Below are 25,070 nucleotides of genomic sequence, written 5' to 3' on the forward strand. Positions count from 1 at the left end.
GTACGGGTCACAATGTCATAATGTGACTCCCAGTAATAATAGTGTCCCCCCAGTAATATTAATGCCCCCATTAGTGCCGCCCCAGTAATATTAATGCCTCCATTAGTGTCCCCCAAGAATTAATAATGCCCCCATTAGTGCCCCCAGTAATAGTAATGCCTCCATTAGTACCCCCAGAATGAATAATGGCCCCATTAGTGCCCCAGTAATAGTAATGCCTCCATAAGTACCCCCAGAATAAATAATGGCCCCATTTGTGCCGCAGTAATAGTAATGCCTCCATTAGTGCCCCCCAGAATTAATACTGCCCCCATTAGTGTCCCCAGAATGAATAATGCCCACATTAGTGCCCCAGTAATAGTAATGCCTCCATTAGTGCCCCCGGAATGAATAATGCCCCCATTGGTGCCCCAGTAATAGTAATGCCTCCATTAGTGTCCCCCAGAATTAATAATGCCCTCATTAGTGCCCCCAGAATGAATAATTCCCCCATTAGTGCCCCAGTAATAGTAATGCCTCCATTAGTGCCCCAGAATGAATAATACCCCCATTAGTGCCCCAGTAATAGTAATGCCTCCATTAGTGCCCCAGAATGAATAATGCCCTCATTAGTGCCCCAGTAATAGTAATGCCTCCATTAGTGCCCCCAGAATTAATAATGCCCTCATTAGTGACCCCAGAATGAATAATTCCCTTATTAGTGCCCCAGTAATAGTAATGCCTCGATTAGTGCCCCAGAATGAATAATGCCCCCATTAGTGCCCCCAGTAATAGTAATGCCTCCATTAGTGTCCCCCAGAATGAATAATTCCCCCATTAGTGCCCCCAGAATAAATAATGCCCCCATTAGTGCCCCCAGTAATAGTAATGCCTCCATTAGTATCCCCAGAATGAATAATGGCCCCATTAGTGCCCCAGTAATAGTAATGCCTCCATTAGTGCCCCCAGAATGAATAATGCCCCCATTAGTGTCCCAAGTAATAGTAATGCTTCCATTAGTGTCCCCCAGAATTAATAATGCCCTCATTAGTGCCCACAGAATAAATAATTCCCCCATTAGTGCCCCAGTAATAGTAATGCCTCCATTAGTGCCCCCAGAATGAATAATGCCCCCATTAGTGCCCCAGTACTAGTAACGCCGCCAATAGTGTCCCCCAGAATTAATAATGCCCTCATTAGTGCCCACAGAATAAATAATTCCCCCATTAGTGCCCCAGTAATAGTAATGCCTCCATTAGTGCCCCCAGAATGAATAATGCCCCCATTAGTGCCCCAGTAATAGTAATGCCTCCATTAGTGTCCCCCAGAATTAATAATGCCCTCATTAGTACCCCCAGAATGAATAATGCCCCATTAGTGCCCCAGTAATAGTAATGCCTCCATTAGTACCCCCAGAATGAATAATGGCCCCATTAGTGCCCCAGTAATAGTAATACCTCCATTAGTGCCCCCCAGAATCAATACTGCCCCCATTAGTGCCCCCAGAATGAATAATGCCCACATTAGTGCCCCAGTAATAGTAATGCCTCCATTAGTGCCCCCAGAATGACTAATGCTCCCATTGGTGCCCCAGTAATAGTAATGCCTCCATTAGTGCCCCCAGAATGAATAATGCCCCCATTGGTGCCCCATTAATAGTAATGCCTCCATTAGTGCCCCAGAATAAACAATGCCCCCATTAGTGCCCCAGTAATAGTAATGCCTCCATTAGTGCCCCAGAATGAATAATGCCCTCATTAGTGCCCCAGTAATAGTAATGCCTCCATTAGTGCCCCCAGAATGAATAATGCCCTCACTAGTGCCTCCAGAATGAATAATTCCCTTATTAGTGCCCCAGTAATAGTAATGCCTTCATTAGTGCCCCAGAATGAATAATGCCCTCATTAGTGCCCCAGTAAGAGTAATGCCTCCATTAGTGCCCCCAGAATGAATAATTCCCTCATTAGTGTCCCCCAGAATTAATAATGCCCTCATTAGTGCCCCCAGAATGAATAATTCCCCCATTAGTGGCCCATTAATAGTAATGCCTCCATTAGTGCCCCAGAATAAATAATGCCCCAGTAATAGTAATGCCTCCATTAGTGCCCCAGAATGAATAATGCCCTCATTAGTGCCCCAGTAATAGTAATGCCTCCATTAGTGCCCCCAGAATGAATAATGCCCTCATTAGTGCCCCCAGAATGAATAATTCCCTTATTAGTGCCCCATTAATAGTAATGCCTCCATTAGTGCCCCAGAATGAATAATGCCCCCATTAGTGCCCCCAGTAATAGTAATGCCTCCATTAGTGTCCCCCAGAATGAATAATTCCCCCATTAGTGCCCCCAGAATGAATAATTCCCCCATTAGTGCCCCCAGTAATAGTAATGCCTCCATTAGTATCCCCAGAATGAATAATGGCCCCATTAGTGCCCCAGTAATAGTAATGCCTCCATTAGTGCCCCCAGAATGAATAATGTCCCCTTTAGTGCCCCAGTAATAGTAATGCCCCCATTAGTGTCCCCCAGAATTAATAATGCCCTCATTAGTGCCCACAGAATAAATATTTCCCCCATTAGTGCCCCAGTAATAGTAATGCCTCCATTAGTGCCCCCAGAATGAATAATGCCCCCATTAGTGCCCCAGTAATAGTATTGCCTCCATTAGTGTCCCCCAGAATTAATAATGCCCTCATTAGTACCCCCAGAATGAATAATGCCCCATTAGTGCCCCAGTAATAGTAATGCCTCCATTAGTGCCCCCCAGAATTAATACTGCCCCCATTAGTGCCCCCAGAATGAATAATGCCCACATTAGTGCCCCCAGTAATAGTAATACCTCCATTAGTGGCCCCCAGAATGAATAATGCCCCCATTAGTGCCCCAGTAATAGTAATGCCTCCATTAGTGCCCCCAGAATGAATAATACCCCCATTAGTGCCCCAGTAATAGTAATGCCTCCATTAGTGCCCCCAGAATTAATAATGCCCTCATTAGTGCCCCCAGAATGAATAATTCCCTTATTAGTGCCCTAGTAATAGTAATGCCTTCATTAGTGCCCCAGAATGAATAATGCCCTCATTAGTGCCCCAGTAATAGTAATGCCTCCATTAGTACCCCCAGAATGAATAATACCCCCATTAGTGCCCCAATAATAGTAATGCCTCCATTAGTGTCCCCCAGAATTAATAATGCCCTCATTAGTGCACCCAGAATGAATAATTCCCTTATTAGTGCCCCAGTAATAGTAATTCCTCCATTAGTGCCCCCAGAATGAATAATGCCCTCATTAGTGCCCCAGTGATAGTAATGCCTCCATTAGTGCCCCCAGAATGAATAATGGCCCCATTGATGCCCCCAGTAATAGTAATGCCTCCATTAATGTCCCCATAATTAATAATGCCCATCAGAATTAATAGTGCCCCAATTAATAGTAATTCCCATTAGTGCCCCCCAATAATATTATAGTAATAGTAATGCCGTCTTCTCTTCTCTTTGCAAAAAAAAAATGAACTCACCTCATCTATTCCATTTGATTGCACCACTGTGAACACTCGCTGCTGACTGGGGCGCGGTAGTTAAAGGCTGTCCTAATGAGCGTTCCACAATGGAAGCGTTCATTAGTTACAGTCCATAAAGGAAAATACCGGCAATTCTTATTGCCGGCTTGGCCGGTGACATACCAGCCGGATGGCAGCCCTATGTATGGGGCTGGAGGCAGACAGTGTCATCCAATGTGTAGTGGTCATGCCAGGGTACTGCAGTTCAGCTCTCATTCAAGTTAATGGGAGCTTAGATGCAGAATGTCGGCCTTGAAAACTACTCAGTGTACAGAGCCTTCTGCTTCCGCTCCATACACTGTTAGTTTCCAGCGCCACGAATGCCTGAAACAGCTCATCGGTGGGGGTGTCAGGTGTCAGATCCCCACCAATCTGATAGTGATGGCCTATCCTAAGTATTGGTCAGCAATATCTTTAGCCCAGAGAACCCTTTTAATTGCATTGTCCATCCATATCTGTACCACCTCTAGCACTGCTTGTACTCAATATTAGTAATTTATATAAAGGTAATATTCTCTTCTCATTTTGTCCAGCCCCTTTCATGATTTTATTTACCTTGGCAGCAGCTAACTGGCATTGGTTGCTACAGTGCCTTTTTGCAATTTGAGACCACCTTATATCACTTAAAGGGGATTTTCCCGGATTTTTAATTAATGGCCTATAATTAGGTTAGGCAATCAATGTAAAACTGATGAGGGTTTGACCATTGACAACAGTTCCGTTTTTTTCTGTTATGCATACTGAAAAAAAATTGAACCGTTATATGTGTCCATACAAATATATTAGGACGGAGCAAAATGGAATGCCTCTTAAAGGATTCAGTTTTGCATTCCATCCTAAGATTCCATTATATTCCATTATAACTCTGTTATAACAGAGCCTATAACGGAATTTATAAAGGTAATGTGAACCCACTCTAAGATAGGTTTAAGGTCTGGTAGCTTTCTTTACATCATATGCAGCCCCTGTGCTGGAATACCCCTTTAAAGATTAGATCAAACATCATCTAATACAGATATTTTATGGTCCAAATTGACCTATATAGTGAAAACAATCTCTATAAGTTGAGGTGTAATGTACAGGTAGGAACCAGACAGATTGTTTCTGGAGTAATGTAGTAAGCCTATTAATGCACATTTATTACCCAGGTCAAAAAGAGGGACCTTTAAAGGGGTTCTCCGGGAATTAAGAAAATGAAAATACCTAAATATTACTTTATTATAGATATGTTCAGAAATATCTTTCATTAGTTATGATGGCTCGTTTTGTCTGGGGAGCAATCATTAGGAGAAATAAAATGGCCGCCGTCCTATTAGTACACACAAAACCTGTCCTAATCCACAGCATGACACAGCCACATCCCCATCTCCTCTCTGTACTTCATGTCTCCTCATGAGCTCCATTCTTACAGAGATTCAGCTGAAGATCCTATCAGCTGTTTTCAGGACTATAATCCCTGACAAGCAGAGCAGAGAGAAGGATAAGGCACCTCTTTACCTCAGTGTTCTGAAGTAACTTGTCCTCCTGTGTGATTAGGACAGGTTTTGTGTGTACTAATAGGACGGCTGCCATTTTGGGTGCTACACATGTCATGCACCCAAGTATCACAGGGCTGTCATAAGAATGAATGGGGTGGCAGCGTTATGCACAGGATTGCCGTAACCGTGGCACACAAACCACAAAAAATCCAGCAGTGTTGAATTTATTTATTTTTCGACTTGTGTGTCGCAGTCTCAACAAACCTGAGTCTCCTGTGATTCCATTCGTTCCTATGGCAGCTCTGCTACACCACAATACTTGCTTGCATGACGTGTGTTGCACCCAAAATCGCCATGTAGCCTTGCCCTTAGGGCTCATATACACGACCTCTGTTGTTTTGTGGTCCGCAAATTACGGATCCGTACAACACGGATACCAGCAGTATGTGTTCCGCAACAGTCGGCCCATTGCTTCCATAGACATTGTAGCACGCCGCCCCTTCATTGCTTACATAGACATTGTAGCACGCCGCCCCTTCATTGCTTACATAGACATTGTAGCACGCCTCCCCTTCATTGCTTACATAGACATTGTAGCACACCGCTCCTTCATTGCTTACATAGACATTGTAGCACACCGCCCCTTTATTACTTATATAGACATTGTAGCACGCCGCCCCTTCATTACTTACATAGACATTGTAGCACACCGCCCCTTCATTGCTTACATAGACATTGTAGCACACCGCCCCTTTATTACTTATATAGACATTGTAGCACGCCGCCCCTTCATTACTTACATAGACATTGTAGCACACCGCCCCTTCATTGCTTACATAGACATTGTAGCACACCGCTCCTTCATTGCTTACATAGACATTGTAGCACACCGCCCCTTTATTGCTTACATAGACATTGTAGCACACCGCTCCTTCATTGCTTACATAGACATTGTAGCACACCGCCCCTTCATTACTTACATAGACATTGTAGCACACCGCCCCTTCATTGCTTACATAGACATTGTAGCACACCGCCCCTTCATTGCTTACATAGACATTGTAGCACGCCGCCCCTTCATTACTTACATAGACATTGTAGCACGCCGCCCCTTTATTACTTATATAGACATTGTAGCACGCCGCCCCTTCATTACTTACATAGACATTGTAGCACACCGCCCCTTCATTGCTTACATAGACATTGTAGCACACCGCCCCTTTATTACTTATATAGACATTGTAGCACGCCGCCCCTTCATTACTTACATAGACATTGTAGCACACCGCCCCTTCATTGCTTACATAGACATTGTAGCACACCGCTCCTTCATTGCTTACATAGACATTGTAGCACACCGCCCCTTTATTGCTTACATAGACATTGTAGCACGCCGCCCCTTCATTACTTATATAGACATTGTAGCACACCGCCCCTTCATTGCTTATATAGACATTGTAGCACACCGCCCCTTCATTGCTTACATAGACATTGTAGCACGCCGCCCCTTCATTACTTACATAGACATTGTAGCACACCGCTCCTTCATTGCTTACATAGACATTGTAGCACGCGGCCCCTTCATTACTTATATAGACATTGTAGCACACCGCCCCTTTATTGCTTACATAGACATTGTAGCACGCGGCCCCTTCATTACTTATATAGACATTGTAGCACACCGCTCCTTCATTGCTTATATAGACATTGTAGCACGCCGCCCCTTCATTGCTTATATAGACATTGTAGCACGCCGCCCCTTCATTGCTTACATAGACATTGTAGCACGCCGCCCCTTCATTGCTTACATAGATATTGTAGCACGCCGCCCCTTCATTGCTTACATAGATATTGTAGCACGCCATCCCTTCATTACTTACATAGACATTGTAGCACGCGGCCCCTTCATTGCTTATATAGACATTGTAGCATGCGGCCCCTTCATTGCTTACATAGACATTGTAGCACGCCGCCCCTTCATTGCTTACATAGACATTGTAGCGCGCCTCCCCTTCATTACTTACATAGACATTGTAGCACACCGCCCCTTCATTACTTCCATAGACATTGTAGCACGCCGCCCCTTCATTGCTTACATGGACATTGTAGCACGCCGCCCCTTCATTGCTTACATAGACATTGTAGCACACCGCCCCTTCATTGCTTACATAGACATTGTAGCACGCCGCCCCTTCATTGCTTACATAGACATTGTAGCACACCGCCCCTTCATTGCTTATATAGACATTGTAGCACGCCGCCCCTTCATTACTTACATAGACATTGTAGCACGCCGCCCCTTCATTGCTTACATAGACATTGTAGCACGCCGCCCCTTCATTGCTTACATAGACATTGTAGCATGCGGCCCCTTCATTGCTTACATAGACATTGTAGCACGCCGCCCCTTCATTGCTTACATAGACATTGTAGCGCGCCTCCCCTTCATTACTTATATAGACATTGTAGCACGCCGCCCCTTCATTGCTTACATAGACATTGTAGCACGCCGCCCCTTCATTACTTATATAGACATTGTAGCACACCGCCCCTTCATTACTTCCATAGACATTGTAGCACGCCGCCCCTTCATTGCTTACATGGACATTGTAGCACGCCGCCCCTTCATTGCTTACATAGACATTGTAGCACACCGCCCCTTCATTGCTTACATAGACATTGTAGCACGCCGCCCCTTCATTGCTTACATAGATATTGTAGCACACCGCCCCTTCATTGCTTACATAGACATTGTAGCACGCCGCCCCTTCATTGCTTACATAGATATTGTAGCACGCCGCCCCTTCATTGCTTATATAGACATTGTAGCACACCGCTCCTTCATTGCTTATATAGACATTGTAGCACACCGCTCCTTCATTGCTTATATAGACATTGTAGCACGCCGCCCCTTCATTGCTTATATAGACATTGTAGCACGCCGCCCCTTCATTGCTTACATAGACATTGTAGCACGCCGCCCCTTCATTGCTTACATAGATATTGTAGCACGCCGCCCCTTCATTGCTTACATAGATATTGTAGCACGCCATCCCTTCATTACTTACATAGACATTGTAGCACGCGGCCCCTTCATTGCTTATATAGACATTGTAGCACACCGCCCCTTCATTGCTTACATAGACATTGTAGCATGCGGCCCCTTCATTGCTTACATAGACATTGTAGCACGCCGCCCCTTCATTGCTTACATAGACATTGTAGCACGCGGCCCCTTCATTACTTATATAGACATTGTAGCACGCCGCCCCTTCATTGCTTACATGGACATTGTAGCACGCCGCCCCTTCATTACTTCCATAGACATTGTAGCACGCTGCCCCTTCATTGCTTACATGGACATTGTAGCACGCCGCCCCTTCATTGCTTACATAGACATTGTAGCACACCGCCCCTTCATTGCTTACATAGACATTGTAGCACACCGCCCCTTCATTACTTACATAGACATTGTAGCACACCGCCCCTTCATTGCTTACATAGACATTGTAGCACGCCGCCCCTTCATTACTTACATAGACATTGTAGCACGCCGCCCCTTCATTGCTTACATAGACATTGTAGCACGCCGCCCCTTCATTGCTTACATAGACATTGTAGCATGCGGCCCCTTCATTGCTTACATAGACATTGTAGCACGCCGCCCCTTCATTGCTTACATAGACATTGTAGCGCGCCTCCCCTTCATTACTTATATAGACATTGTAGCGCGCCTCCCCTTCATTACTTATATAGACATTGTAGCACACCGCCCCTTCATTATTTCCATAGACATTGTAGCACGCCGCCCCTTCATTGCTTACATGGACATTGTAGCACGCCGCCCCTTCATTGCTTACATAGACATTGTAGCACACCGCCCCTTCATTGCTTACATAGACATTGTAGCACGCCGCCCCTTCATTGCTTACATAGACATTGTAGCACGCCGCCCCTTCATTGCTTATATAGACATTGTAGCACGCCGCCCCTTCATTACTTACATAGACATTGTAGCACGCCGCCCCTTCATTGCTTACATAGACATTGTAGCACACCGCCCCTTCATTGCTTATATAGACATTGTAGCACGCCGCCCCTTCATTACTTACATAGACATTGTAGCACGCCGCCCCTTCATTACTTACATAGACATTGTAGCACGCCGCCCCTTCATTGCTTACATAGACATTGTAGCACGCCGCCCCTTCATTGCTTACATAGACATTGTAGCACGCCGCCCCTTCATTGCTTACATAGACATTGTAGCACGCCGCCCCTTTATTGCTTACATAGACATTGTAGCACACCGCCCCTTCATTGCTTACATAGACATTGTAGCACGCCGCCCCTTCATTGCTTACATAGACATTGTAGCACGCCGTCCCTTCATTGCTTACATAGACATTGTAGCACGCCGTCCCTTCATTGCTTACATAGACATTGTAGCACACCGCCCCTTCATTGCTTACATAGACATTGTAGCACGCCGCCCCTTCATTGCTTACATAGACATTGTAGCACACCGCCCCTTCATTGCTTACATAGACATTGTAGCACGCCGTCCCTTCATTACTTACATAGACATTGTAGCACGCGGCCCCTTCATTACTTATATAGACATTGTAGCACGCCGCCCCTTCATTGCTTACATAGACATTGTAGCACGCCTCCCCTTCATTGCTTACATAGACATTGTAGCACACCGCCCCTTCATTGCTTACATAGACATTGTAGCGCGACGCCCCTTTATTGCTTGCATAGACATTGTAGCACGCCGCTCCTTCATTGCTTACATAGACATTGTAGCACGCCGCCCCTTCATTGCTTACATAGACATTGTAGCACACCGCCCCTTTATTGCTTACATAGACATTGTAGCACACCGCCCCTTTATTGCTTACATAGACATTGTAGCACACCGCCCCTTCATTACTTCCATAGACATTGTAGCACGCGGCCCCTTCATTGCTTATATAGACATTGTAGCACGCCGCCCCTTCATTGCTTACATAGACATTGTAGCACGCCGCCCCTTCATTACTTACATAGACATTGTAGCACGCCGCCCCTTCATTACTTACATAGACATTGTAGCACACCGCCCCTTTATTGCTTACATAGACATTGTAGCACACCGCCCCTTCATTGCTTACATAGACATTGTAGCATGCCGCCCCTTTATTGCTTACATAGACATTGTAGCACGCCGCCCCTTTATTGCTTACATAGACATTGTAGCACGCCGCCCCTTCATTGCTTATATAGACACATTTAACCCTTTTGACTCAGCACATGGACCAACCTGAATTGAAATCTAAAATGCCATTAAATAAAGCCCCAGAAAGAGAATAATCACTGACTTCACAGCAGTTTATAAGTAGCAGGATTCAGCTCCAGAATGAAGCCACTGTTACGTAGAAGCCAGACTATATTTTATTCATGCCTTGTACATTTCATCATATGAATTAATAACTACCTAATGCTTTAGGTTGGCACTACAATTTTTCCAGCATTTTTGATATGTTTCCAGTGGGGAAATATTCAACGTATTTATTACCTTGTTTTTTTCATATCTTACCTGCTGCGGTTCTATTGCTCTGTTTATTGAAATACGGTATGCTGCAGACACACGTGTAACTTGGTTTAATACACAATTTCATATTTAGATTAGTTGGAAACAATAACTAAAACAATACAAAATGACTACTTTGTGATATATCCTTATTACTTATTTTGCCTCCTTAGCCCTGAATGTTTATTACTGATGTACAGAATTCTGTGGTCAGTTGGTGGATCCTGACTACAAACAGCCTCCTCTGTAGTCAGGTTCTATCAGTAGAAACACTGCTTAGGCTCTCAGCACACATCCTCTTAGATGTCATCCAGCAGGCTGCAGTGACTAAGAAGAACCATCTCAGTAGATGCAGGAAGCAAAGGGAGAGCTGAGGAGGCATACCAGTCTAGAGAGGGGAGAAGGGGTAGGAAATGGGGAGCCTTCGTGTAGGAGAAAATGATTTCTCAGGGAGGAGGCGGCAGGTGCAAAGTAAATGCCACAATGCAGATTGCTTGGATGACACACTGATCACTTAGCAGGAAAGAGGAACATTTGTGGCAAGTATTACTGGAAGGATATGACCACTGGCTGGAGGAGCTTATTTGGTACAATAGAAATCGGGGCAAAAGAAAGAAATGTACAGCATGTCCATTAGAGCATCCAGCCAACTTTGAGCACAGCAGATTTTTGGTGACGTGGGTCTTTTTCAAATGATAGCAATACGATGTTCAAATGTATACCGTTCACATACACTCACCTAAAGAATTATTAGAAACACCTGTTCTATTTCTCATTAATGCAATTATCTAGTCAACCAATCACATGGCAGTTGCTTCAATGCATTTAGGGGGGTGCTCCTGGTCAAGACAATCTCCTGAACTCCAAACTGAATGTCAGAATGGGAAAGAAAGGTGATTTAAGCAATTTTGAGCGTGGCATGGTTGTTGGTGCCAGACGGGCCGGTCTGAGTATTTCACAATCTGCTCAGTTACTGGGATTTTCGCGCACAACCATTTCTAGGGTTTACAAAGAATGGTGTGAAAAGGGAAAAACATCCAGTATGCGGCAGTCCTGTGGGCAAAAACCTCAAATCTCCATCAACTGCAAGATGCTATCCTATCAATATGGGCCAACATTTCTAAAGAATGCTATCAGCACCTTGTTGAATCAATGCCACGTAGAATTAAGGCAGTTCTGAAGGCAAAAGGGGGTCCAACACCGTATTAGTATGGTGTTCCTAATAATTCTTTAGATGAGTGTATGTCTATATGCAGACAAAGATCTTAGTGTGCAGCCAGCCACCATTCACATTGCCCAGGGCAACATCACTTCTCGAAATCCCGCTCCAATCCTCCATTGTAGGGTAAAGAGGCAAAGGACTTGCAAATAGTGAAGTACCACCTGGACTTTGCAATACATGCAAGATTTATTATACTTACAAGATAACATTTTTAAAACTACATTATGGGGTCGGCCCAACTCGAGTCTCACATCTTCTTCGTCAGGGGTAGAGTTGAGCGAAGTTCTGAAAAATTTGATTTGGCTACTTTGCTGAATTTCACGCTAAATTTTGATTTGTGACAAATAACTTCGTCACGAAGTGCATTTCTTTGTATGTAGAGATTGCGCCTCCCCCATCATTGAACACCTCAGATGCTGCGCTCATCGCTGATCGCAGCATCTGAGGCTACCATTTAGGCCTTTCAGGGGTTAATCAGGGTAAAAATAAATAAACAAATACTCACCTTATCCATTTGCTCGCGTAGAGACCAACGCGGCCATCTTGATTGAAGACACTGTGCGAAATCTTACGCAGAGACGTTAAAACGTCATCACGCTGGCCGGGCAAGATGACGGCATTATGGATGACATCAATGTGCCCAGCCGGCGTGGTGATGTCATATGTCAACATTTTGCACGGTATCTTCAATCAAGATGGCCGCGACGGCCAGGGACATAAAATCACATCACATTCTCCACTCTTAAATATCCGTCCACCAAATCTCATTTTACATCTTTAAGCAACCTGTTGAAAATACCCCCCCCCCCCCCAACACACACACACACACGCACAATCCTATGTAAACATTCTAAAATTCACATATAAGCTAATAGACAGACCTCCCAGAGTGGTTGACCCATGGTGAAGATTATACTTACCTGGTGCCAGCCAATCACAGGCCAAAGTGCTGACTTGCTCTGATTGCGTCACGACAACTGGTCACGTAACGCAAGGGGATCAGGTCACCACTGCAGCGGTCACGTGTCCCCCTGTCAACAGATGTTGCTCTCCGTGCGGCAAGGAAAGGACGTGCCGGCCTAAGAGCATCATACAGTGAACCCAGCAGTGGGACCCTGGTAAGTATGATCTCCACTGTGGGTCGGCCACTCTGGAAGGTCTATATTACTCTTAAATAACTCCTTAAACTGTATCACTGTGATCACATGGCCATAAACACCAGTCACATACACGATTCCCTTCTCTAGCTTGTATACCAACACCATAAAAATGGAGTTGTTGTCCTCCATCAGATTCACCAAAAAGTGAGGTATCCTGATTTTCACTTCAAACCGTATGTAATCCAACCGTCCAATTTTTTTGCAGGATTGTCCTGTGGAATAGTTTACAAAGCTTGTGTGGCTTGTGCAAATTTGCTTAAAAGTGGGTTTTCTCAGTGTGTTTTATGAGCAGTCCCAGGTAGACTGAAGCGGGCCTTATCAGTGTCACATGGATGGTGATTTAAATGTGTGGCTATACGCTCTAGATAGTCTTTGATGAAGAAATGGGGAGGAACTATGGTTTTAAAACTAGGACAATAGAAAAGTGGAGGTCGTCACCATAACTAATGACATTCCTTCCTTGCTGGCATCTGGTTGTTCTGGGCATCTCTTCCACTTTTACCTTTGTGAACGTGAAATGTTCTTCTTAAGAACTGGCCATATATTTCATAGTAATAGGATGAGCAATGTGGAGGCCATAATCTTCTGTAGGAGCATGCTAAATCTTTACATTTAGGATCAATGATGGTCTATAATACTGGAACCAGATTCAGGTTGGAACAGGTGCTCCCATTGCACCACCGAGACCCAAAGCCCACCAGAGTCTCTGTAGCAGCCACATATACAAGAAGTAGATGTGCATGAGCGTGGTCTTCTCCTAGAAGCTTTCAGGAGTTATGGGTGAAGCAGCTCATCAGGGAGGCCTGTGGTATAGAGGATGGGAGTGGTAGTCTTCATGGTGACTATGGGCCCTCCAAAGTGCTCTGTAGGCCATGCCCAGCGAATAGGGGGGCATCCTTCATTCCCCCAGAGTATCCCCTGGTCACTGTGTTCTGCCTGATGGAAGGTGAGGTGCCTTTGGTGTTATAGGGTGCAAGGCAGGAAACCATGTAGTAGCACGAAGGATGGAGGTAGTAGTCTGGTGCCGTTTAACAAACAGTCAACTTTTAGTGAAGTATAGGCGGCATTCACATACACCTAGAGGAGGTGTAGGCACAGTACAATCCGTCCTGAGGTTTCATCTATGGAGTACAGTGCAGGAGCTAGGTGAAGGATGAAATGCCCAGACCTTAAAATAGATCTGTAATCTGTCTCTCAGGTACAACCCAGAGGCAAGACTTTTAAGCCCAGCCAATGCTGTGGAGTCCAGGAGACTTAGACAAGCTTTACCTTCACAGACTTGTATCATGCACAGTCTCTCTTAATGGCTGCCCTACCATCTAAATGGATGCTGTACTATCTTTCTCTCTCAGGGGAATTAGAAAAATACCACATCTTATTTTTTTTAACCCACTTTAGCGGTGATCCGCTGGGTCACTGCTTGGGGATGTCTTAGCCAGCATCTCATTGAGGCCTGATTCAGATACCGGGCTTCTCTGTCCTTGTGCTTTCCAGACTGCACTCAGCATCCTGAACCCTTTAAAGTAAATGGCGCAATACACATGTTGTTCACTGCAGATTTGCATTGAAATGACAGCTCAGTGCAGGTCAGTGGAGTTCTGCTCATACTGTGTACATGCTGTGTACATAGTGCAGATTCTTTTGTGCTGATTCCATTTTGAATTATGGTGCAGACTGTATGGATTTGCAGTGGATTTTTTCCTTTGAAGTTTTTCATTGAAGTTGATGGAGTTCTGAAATCCGCATCTAAATCAGCAAGACAGGACGGTTAAATTACAGATATTGTTGTGGATCTCCATTGAAACCCGCATAAAAAACCACTCACTGTAGTTTTTGAGGCTATGTACACCTCAGGGATCAGAGATAAGGAGCTGTCCCGACGGAAAACAGTAAAAATACAGAGCCTACTAATAGAGAATCTCGAGGCTGTAAAGAGAAAGGTGCTAAAAAAATTTAATAAAGACCAATTGAAAATATGATTTTTAGCTCAAAATGAGTACACTGCAATAAAGATAAAAAAAAAATTGCCGAACATTGCCGGTACATAACAATATTTTGTCTGGCAGAATTTTTTAGGGCCGATACCGATCATTTGTGAACCTTCAGGCCGATAGCCGATAATTTATACCGATATTCTGTGAATTTTCATTTTTGAAAAAAAAAATTCCTACACAAATCTGCTGAAAATGAATATGTTTATTGTTAATGTGTAGGGTTTTTTTTTTGTAAATCTTTCTTTTTCATTTATATTTAATATTTTGGTGTTTTTTTTTTTACTAACTTTTAGCCCCCTTAGGGACTAGAACCCTTGTCCTATACACCCTGATAGAGCTCTATCAGGGTGAATAGGATCTCACACTGTCCCTGCTGCTCTGTGCTTTGTGCACACAGCAGCAGGGAGCTTAGCATGGCAGCCAGAGCTTCAATAGCGTCCTGGCTGCCATGGTAACCGATCGGAGCCCCAGGCTTACACTGCTGGGGCTCCGATCGGAGGAGGGGAGAGGGGACCCTGTGGCCACTGCCACCAATGATTAATACTGGGGGGGCTTGGGTGGGGGGCGCACTGCGCCACCAATGTTTTTAATACTGGGGTGGGGGGCGCACTGCCCCACCAATGTTTTTAATACGGGGGTAGGGGTGGGGGGTGCACTGCGCCACCATTGATTAATACGGGGGGTCTTGGGGGGGCGCACTGCGCCACCAATGAAGATGAATCTCTCATTTATTCATATACAGGAAGTGGGAGCTGGCTGCAGAATCACATAGCCGGCTCCCGACCTCTATGAGCGGTAGCTGCGATCCACGGCACCTGAGGGGTTAACTACCGCGGATCGCAGCTACAGCTCATAGAGGTCGGGAGCCGGCTATGTGATTATGCAGCCAGCTCCCGCCTCCTGTTCAATTTGAATGAATGAGTAAGTTAACATCATTGGTGGAGCAGTGGCCACAGCCCCTCCCCTCCTCTTGTCTTCTCTCCTCTCATTGGCGGCAGCAGCAGCACAGGGGGAGGAGACACTGCTTCCTTCTCCCCTGTGCTGCTGAGGGAACACGGAGAGCGCTGAGAGCAGCGCGATCTGTGTTCCCCATACGTTATCGGTATATCGGCAAAATAGATGCCGATACCGATAACGGTCAAAATGCTCAATATCGGCCGATAATATCAGCCAAACCGATAATCGGTCGATCCCTAGGCAGAATACTGGTGTTTATGTGGGAAATCTGGTGGACCCCATTATAGTGTATGGGATCTGTCAGGAGCTGGTGGTGCCCAGCATATGCCGGATACGACAATTCCATTATTTTGTTTCTATGCCCGAACAGAAAAGCGGACTTAGGCCTCATGCACACGACAGTGTTTTTTCACTGTCAGTGACTTGGCTTCAGTGGTCCGTGTCCGATTTTGCTTCAGTTGTGTTTCCTTGTGTCTTCGTTTTTTTTGTCTTACAGGGGGAAAAAAAGGAAGGTTAATGAAAAGTGTAATTTTATTGCACCAAGGTCTTGTAGAAAAAAACGGACGCGGACACGGATGACATACCAGTTGTGAATCCGTTTTTTTTGATGGACCCATTGACTTGAATGGGTCTGTCCTCCGTTTTTCACTGACAAGAATAGGGCAGGTTATATTTTTTTGACGGACTGGAATCACAGATGCGGAGAAAAAACGGAGGACTATAATTTTTTTTTCACAGCTCCATAGAAATGAATGGGACCTCCGCTAAACTGTGAAAAATGACGGAACGGACGCGGATGCACACAACGATCGTGTGCATGAGGCCTTAGGAACACATAGTTGGATGTAGCTATTTTTTTGTGGCCCACACGTGGACCCATTCATTTCTACAAGGCCGCATAAATTGGGAACAGCACATGGTGTTGTCCGCTTCTGTGCCGCAAATTATAGAACATGTCTTATTCTTAGGCATTTTTTCAATGGGACCCGCTAAAAGTGTGGGATGCACGTGGACCGTATCCGTATTTTCCGGGTCTGCGATTTGTGGAACCCAAAACGGATACAGTTGTGTGAATGCACAGTTAGAAATCCACTCTTGATATAAACTGTAGGTGGATGTAAACCCAGTGAAGTGTCAGTATCTACTGCCGAGCATACTAGCGCATCGCTCTTCTCATTATTTATTGTTACTGGAGGGAAGGTTCTTCTCTCTTATCTATAGGAAATAGGCAGAAATCTTTAGTTTTGTGGCAACACTGCAGCTATTCAGCATATGTCCGAGGATCACAATATGTGCATTGTGTAAAATGTGCACATGATTTATGGCGTGGAATTATGAAGAAAGAAAATTGTATAATTGTTTGTCCCAAAAGCCTTACTGTTGATCTTGTGACCAGGGGTGAGGAGAAAGTTGGCAAAGTACCGGGGACCTTGACTGAAGCTCCGTAAAGTGGTTGTGCTGGATTAGAAAAGACATGGCAGCTTTCTTATAGAAACAGCGCCACACAGGTTGTTTGTGGTATTGCAGCTCAGCTTGATTCATTTCAATGGAGATGGACTGTAATACCAGATATAACCCCTGGACAGGTGGGGCGCTGTTTCTGTTTTTCTAATCATGTACAACCACTTTGAGTCCGAAAACATTTTATTATTGACTTCATACATTAATAAAAGTCATATATTTGTTATCTTCCCCTGCATATTGCTTTAAAAAGAACTTTCCGCAATTATTTCTAGTTTTCCCAGCCTAATTATATATCATTTTTCTTCGGTCATATTACATCTTAGGCTACTTTCACACTAGCGTTCGGGTGTCCGCTCGTGCGCTCCGTTTGAAGGGGCTCACGAGCGGTCCCGAACGCAGCCGTCCGGCCCTAATGCATTCTGAGTGGACGCGGATCCACTGAGAATGCATCCGCCTGCCAGCGCTCAGCCTCCGCTCCGCTCAGTGAGCGGACACCTGAACGCTGCTTGCAGCGTTCGGGTGTCCGCCTGGCCGTGCGAGGCGAGCGGATCCGTCCAGACTTACAATGTAAGTCAATGGGGACGGATCCGTTTGAAGATGACACTATATGGCTTAATCTTCAAGCGGATCCGTTCCCCATTGACTTACAATGTAAAGTCTGAACGGATCCGCTCAGGCTACTTTCATACTTAGAAAATTTTCTAAGTTTTAATGCAGACGGATCCGTTCTGAACGGATGCGAACGTCTGCATTATAGGAGCGGATCCGTCTGATGAAACATCAGACGGATCCGCTCCGAACGCTAGTGTGAAAGTAGCCTAACAAAACTGCAGCAGCAAGCTTTGGTAGAGGCAGATGGTGCTTGTGAATTTATAACAACTTTTTACCAATTTATAATTGACATAAAGGGCAGTACCGGTATATCGATTGAAAATGTACAAATAAGACTGTTTCCACACGCCCACTCCTGCCGTTTTATGGTGATCTATGTTCGCTTCAGGGAGACCAGGATGATGGGGAAAATGGTGCTAGGAAAGTAATTGCAATAGCTTTTAGAATGTGGGATGTCATTGAAGGGAATTCCGGGGGGTCAGGTCCAGCGACACTCCCCATTAGCTGCATGAAGGAGCCTCGCGTGGTTTGGCCAGGCATGGCGCTGTGCTTCTGGATCTGGCAGCTTGCAGTAGCTTAGATGTGCTCAAGTGAATCAAACTAAGCTGTAGTACCAGGCGCTGCCACAACCAACAGTATGGCACTGTTGTGCCTGAGTAAGCAATGAGCCTTGCAGCCGCTTCATGCAAGTGATTGGTGGAAAAACCTGAAGACTGACCACCGGTTAGACATGGATGGCATTTCCTAAGGACAGGCGATCGATATTACAGTTCAGGACACTATCTATCTCATAACTATTCATCTATGTATCTGTGTCTGTCTGTCTACAGTATCTAGCTCATGTCTGTCTATCTATCCATCTATCTCATATCTATCTGCCTGTCTCAGGCTACAGTATGTATCTATTTCATATCTATCTCTATAATCTCATACTGTATCTATGTATCTGTTTTTCTTTCTAACCCTATATCTATCTAACTAACTATTTGTCTGTCTATATCTATCTATCTATCTATCTATCTATCTATCTATCTATTATCTATCTCTAATGTCTTCTATTGTCTCTATCTATTTATCTATCTCGAATGTCTGTCTATTGTTTATATCTATCTATCTCATATCTATCTATCTATCTATCTATCTATCTCATATCTATCTATCTATCTATCTCTAATGTCTGTCTATTGTTTATATCTATCATCTATCTATCTATCTATCTATCTATCTATCTATCTATCTATCTGATATCTATTTATCTATCTATCTATCTCATATCTATCTATCTATCTATCTATCTATCTATCTATCTATCTCCTATCTATCTATCTATCTATCTATCTATCTATCTCATATCTATCTATCTATCTATCTATCTCCTATCTATCTATCATCTATCTATCTATCTCATATCTATCTATCTATCTATCTATCTATCTATCTATCTATCTATCTCTAATGTCTGTCTTTTGTTTATATCTATCTATCTAATATATATCATCTATCTGTATATCTATCTATCTATCTATCTATCATCTATCTATCTATCTATCTATCTATCTCTAATGTCTGTCTATTGTTTATATCTATCTATCTAATATCTATCTATCTATCTATCTATCTATCTATCTATCATCTATCTATCATCTATCTATTATCTATCTATTATCTATCTATCTATCTCATATCTATCTATCTAATATCTATCTATCTAATATCTATCTAATATCTATCTATCTAATATCTATCTATCTATCTAATATCTATCTATCTCATATCTATCTATCTATCTATCTATCTATCTCATATCTATCTATCTATCTAATATCTATCATCTATCTGTATATCTATCTATCTAATATCTATAATCTATCTGTATATCTATCTATCTAATATCTATCTATCTATCATCTATCTAATATCTATCTAATATCTATCTATCTAATATCTATCTAATATCTATCTATCTATCTAATATCTATCTATCTATCTAATATCTATCTATCTAATATCTATCTAATATCTATCTATCTATCTAATATCTATCTATCTATCTAATATCTATCTATCTAATATCTATCTATCTATCTATCTAATATCTATCTATCTCATATCTATCTATCATCTATCTAATATCTATCTAATATCTATCTATCTATCTATCTATCTAATATCTATCTATCTATCTAATATCTATCATCTATCTGTATATCTATCTATCTAATATCTATCATCTATCTGTATATCTATCTATCTAATATCTATCTATCATCTATCTATCTATCTCATATCTATCTATCTATCTATCTATCTCATATCTATCTATCTATCTAATATCTATCATCTATCTGTATATCTATCTATCTAATATCTATCATCTATCTGTATATCTATCTATCTAATATCTATCTATCATCTATCTATCTATCTAATATCTATCTATCTATCATCTATCTAATATCTATCTAATATCTATCTAATATCTATCTATCTAATATCTATCTATCTATCTAATATCTATCTATCTAATATCTATCTATCTAATATCTATCTATCTATCTAATATCTATCATCTATCTAATATCTATCTATCTATTATCTATCTATCTCATATCTATCTATCTATCTATCTATCTAATATCTATCATCTATCTCATATCTATCTATCTATTATCTATCTATCTCATATCTATCTATCTCATATCTATCTATTATCTATCTCATCTATCTATCTAATATCTATCTATCTATCTATCTATCTATCTATCTATCTATTTCTATTTCTTTTTAAACCTACACAGTTGACTTCCATTTATGTGAACAGTATCTGGTATATCCGAATCATGTAACTAGTAAAATCCACATTAAAGAATAAATATCATTTTATAAAACTTCTGACATATTAGTTCCTTTGTGTGGCAGGGGGTCCAGGTGCTACAACCCCCATCAGTTGGTTGCGGAAATAAGGTGTTGGAAAGGCTCATGTGATTGCTTTGCCCTTGGGGTTTGACCGGTTCTGCTCGGCTATCTCTTGAGACTTGAGCATGCTCTACGGACCTATATGCAATCTATGGATCGAGTCTGACCCGTGTACGCTCATAGCTATGTAAAATATCACAATGACCATTTCCCTTGACCTTTACCCAGTTTGTTACCGATTAACATTTGTGAAGAAATCAGAAACATCTAACCCATCTGATTGCAGTGCACCCCCCCCCCCCCCCTTATCTTTCCTTCCCGATTGAAGCTGCTCCCACCTCCACCATGTTGTGAGGCTTTATGTTCTGTCCACTTGCTGTTGTGTTTCTGACAAGTTTTAATTTCTCTTGGTTTATGCTAGAAGTTACTTGGGAAGACCAGCAGAGAAAGGTGAATGGTGCAATAACTGATGACAAACCATTGCCGAGAAAGAAAGCCCATTCTGAGCCAGGTTTGTCAGGGTTTTTGGAAACCACCTTGAAAGCATGAGGCTTGCACACATGTGGCGCCCCCGGGAGAGCTCATGCTTTTGTATTGAGTGTGTCCATCATGCGCGCTCCTCACTTTAGTGTGAAATGTCTAGGTTTAGCCTGTGAGCGTGAGACCTTTAACTCAGTGTTGTGCATCATCCCTTTTCAGAAAGTTTATCAAGCCAAAAAAACATTAAATTCTGGAACAAAGTACAAACTTTATTTTAAAGTAATACACTGAACTGGGGAGATGATTGGCCCTTTCGTTTGTCGAAGAATTTTGGATCTTCTTAAAGTGAATTGTCCACTCAAGATATCTTACTATACCTCAGTTTTTCTGATACATAATTTCAAATTCCCCATAGACAGATACATTTTGATGCCTGCAGCTACCATTAGGGGGTGCAATGTATAAACAGTATGCACTCAGCTCCAAAGCTCCCTCTAATGGTGGTCTCAGGCAGGCAGAATTTGGGTCTTTAACTTTAGGTCTATGCAAGGTATTTGGAGCTCTTTAAATACCTAGAGTGTGAGACCTAAAGTTACAATATTTGAAAGGTGGAAGTTCACTTTAAAACAGAATACATTTTCCATCAGTGTGTTCTGCTGTATCAGTGCTCATACCTCTGCTATTTAGGTCATAGATGCAAGTACGTTATTTGGATACTCACACTCTTGCAATCTATATGTATTCTACATACCTTGGTGAGCAGTTTAATGGGAGGTGTCTGGGCCTCAGCTAATGTCCATATTTACACACGCTTATCCATGTACTTCCAAGATCTTTTCTCAGAGAATATCTATCTATCTATCTATCTCATATCTATCGATCTATCTATCTCATATGTATCTATCTATCTATCTTGCATCTATCTATTTTATATCTACAGTCTCTATTCATCTTTCTAGCTACCTCATATCTATACAGGGTCAGACTGGCCTACTAGAGTACTAGTGGACCTAGGTTTTCACATATTAAAGGGGTTATGCCATGATTGATGTTAAAAATGTGAATCAGACAACATATAGTAGATGACAGTCTCTTTGTAACAAAGCTACAACCAGCCCTGTACCTTACATGGATCCAGCGATCTTCCAATTGCTCTGCTAGATTTATTTCAGCCTGGCAGCTCAGGGGGCGTGTCCTCTCTGTTGCAGCTTAGGAGGAGAGTCCTTTCTGCTGCAGCTCAGGGGGAATTTTCTTTCTGCTGTAGCTTTTTCCCTATAACTGCGACAGCTTCTAACAGAAGATATGGCTGATGGCAGTTAAAGATCTAAACTGAGCATGTGCGACCACCTCAGTGAGTTCAACAAGAAACTAGAAAATCTACAATTTCTGGGGAAATTGTGTGAAGTGTTCTTGCCTCTACCAGTAGTCTACAACTGGAGTGGGCAGAGTAACTGGGTGGAGTGGCTTGAGTAACTGTTGTGTGGCTGGAGTAACTGTGGAAAGGTTGGACTGGGCAGAGTAACTTTATTGAGTGGGCAGAGTAACTGTTTGGAGTGAGTAAAGATAGTAAACATTGCACTAACCAATTGTCACGGTCATATTGGTGTTTGAGCGTGACGCGGTTGCCGCGAAGACTCGTTTCTTGTGGCAACGTGTAGTTTGCGGTTTGCACATGCACTTCCCCTTTAAGTTGTGTCTCCCTGCTGTGTGGTGTGCGTGGGGTTAATATCCTGACTTGGTTAGATCAGGGTGTGGTCTCTTCTAGCTATTTAGCCTTTGCTTGTAGCTTGGAGGTGTGTTGTGCTCTAGCCTTGCTTTGGGCAGGAAGCTATGCTCCATTCTGTGGCTATTCCATCTGCCCAGTCATTGAGGCCCACCTTGTTGGACATGGAGGTCTCTTGTCATTCCTTTGTCGCCTTTGTATCCTCTATGTACCCAACCTCACTTGTATGTTTGGTGTGGGTTTATGTTCAGGGTTTGTTGTACGTCTTGTTTGTTGTTACATGTCTGGGATATTGTTGGTGTTTGTCCTTTGATGAGTGCAAGATGTTTCCCTGTGTATGTTGTCCCTCCGGAAGGGGGTTGGTTTCCCGGAGGGATGAACTATTTTTCTAGGATGTGCAGTTGCTGGAGTCCTGGTTCCTGTGTGTCAGTTCGGACTGCATCTGGAAGGTTTTTGGATGGCAGCTCGTCTGTTTGGGTTCCAGGTTACTTCAGCTGTGTTCTTCATTGGTGTCTTCCAGCAGCTGCGGCAGGTAAGTGACCAGAATTATTGTTGTTAGTTCAGCTGTCTCTGGCCACTGGTTACTTACCTGTCATTTCCTTGGTGTTGTTGTCCTTTGTTGCTAGGCCTGTGGGAGACTCTGGTTCATCCGTGTGGTGGATGAACCAGTTGGTCTCTTGTCCCTTTCTCCTTACCTCAGGGTAATTCAGGTATTTCAGGGTTCTGAGGTTCCTGCGTATGGGCCCTCCTACCATCTGGGTCAGCTCATACAGATAGGAGACTAGGGCCAGATTTAGGGATGCTTTAGGTGGTGACCTGCTCCCTTATCCCAGCATCCAGGCTTAGTTGCTACATTATATTAATGACATTGTACGGTGGGGTTTTTTCCCCACTCCCCTTCGTGACACCAATTGATCAAATTTAAAAAGTGCACATGGCAAGCTTGATAGAGTGAGAAATGCACATTTAATTGCAATGTTGTTGCCCAAAGTGCTTCACAGTTACATTAAAACATACATTTATAAAAACATTAGCAGCCGATTTGTGTAGGTGGGCTTGAAAATGAGGGAGTGGTGGCAGTTTAGAAATCATGTCCTGATTTTTCAGCTCACACTCTAGCTTTTGTCACTCTGCTGGCTGCTCACACACCTGGGTTTCTATGACAACTCACTCTACATCAAGGGCAGAGAAGAGCGGTTAAAAACAAACTGCTCCAACTTACTCACTTAACTGGCGGTTGCCATCTTTAAACGGTTGTAGTTAAAAATGATAAATCCTACAGCGAAGGCTTTATATTGTGAGAATCAGAAGACCCAGACCTACATTTTGATGCATAGTATGTCTCTGAAATATTAAAAATGAAGGCACAGTTGCAGTTTAGAAATTGCCTTTCAAATTTGAGGTGGCTAGAGTGGAGTTTCAATGAATGTCAATGGGCGGCGTGAGTTGCAAACAAATGGTCATATTGTGAAAACTATCAGCCATGGGCATTTTTAGTGGCAGCAGGGATAGCTTTTGATATAAGATTTGTGTAGGTGGGCTTGAAAATGAGGGAGTGGTGGCAGTTTAGAAATCATGTCCTGATTTTTCAGCTCCCACTCTAGCTTTTGTCAGCTCCCACTCTAGTTTTGAACGTTCCACAAAGTAATAGCACACCAATCGGGAACAATCTGCATGTTTCTGTATATTACTGTCTATGTAGTGTAAAAACTGTGGGAGGAGTTCGGGTGGTAAATTTGGCTATAATAAGAAGAATATATATGTGAGATAACAGTAAGTGGTCTTGCCATGCAAAAACACTTTATAAGGAAAATAACAAACAGCAGGTGGCGCTATACAGATACATTTTATTGAAAAGCTGACTGGCTATACAAAACTTTTAATTACATGCAATTCCAAAAGTATTCACATCCAGGTGCTGGTTTGAAAAATGTAGATTATGTTTCATGGC

The 25,070-nt window shown here is 43.0% G+C and overlaps 1 protein-coding gene and 1 long non-coding RNA gene across 14 annotated transcripts in view; one reads left to right on the forward strand and one right to left on the reverse strand.

Moving 5' to 3' along the window:
- RIMS2 (regulating synaptic membrane exocytosis 2) overlaps positions 1-25,070 on the forward strand; it is a 638,194-nt gene that overhangs the window by 493,412 nt on the left and 119,712 nt on the right. Inside the window, exon 1 of one of the 13 annotated variants that reach the window (XM_040432564.1) lies at positions 21,378-21,427. The exons of the other annotated variants lie outside the window; for them this stretch is intronic. The gene's annotated coding sequence lies outside the window, so the exon portion shown is untranslated. Of the gene's footprint in view, positions 1-21,377; positions 21,428-25,070 lie in introns of those variants that run through there. 13 annotated transcript variants of the gene reach the window in all.
- LOC121001478 lies at positions 4,814-16,315 on the reverse strand. The gene is made up of 3 exons (XR_005779068.1): positions 16,305-16,315; positions 15,023-15,032; positions 4,814-4,942 (listed from the first exon to the last, which is right to left on the reverse strand). It is a non-coding gene; the product is annotated as an uncharacterized LOC121001478 (long non-coding RNA).

This window comes from Bufo bufo, chromosome 5 (genome assembly GCF_905171765.1).
Source record: "Bufo bufo chromosome 5, aBufBuf1.1, whole genome shotgun sequence".
Classification (NCBI taxonomy): Eukaryota; Metazoa; Chordata; class Amphibia; order Anura; family Bufonidae; genus Bufo; species Bufo bufo.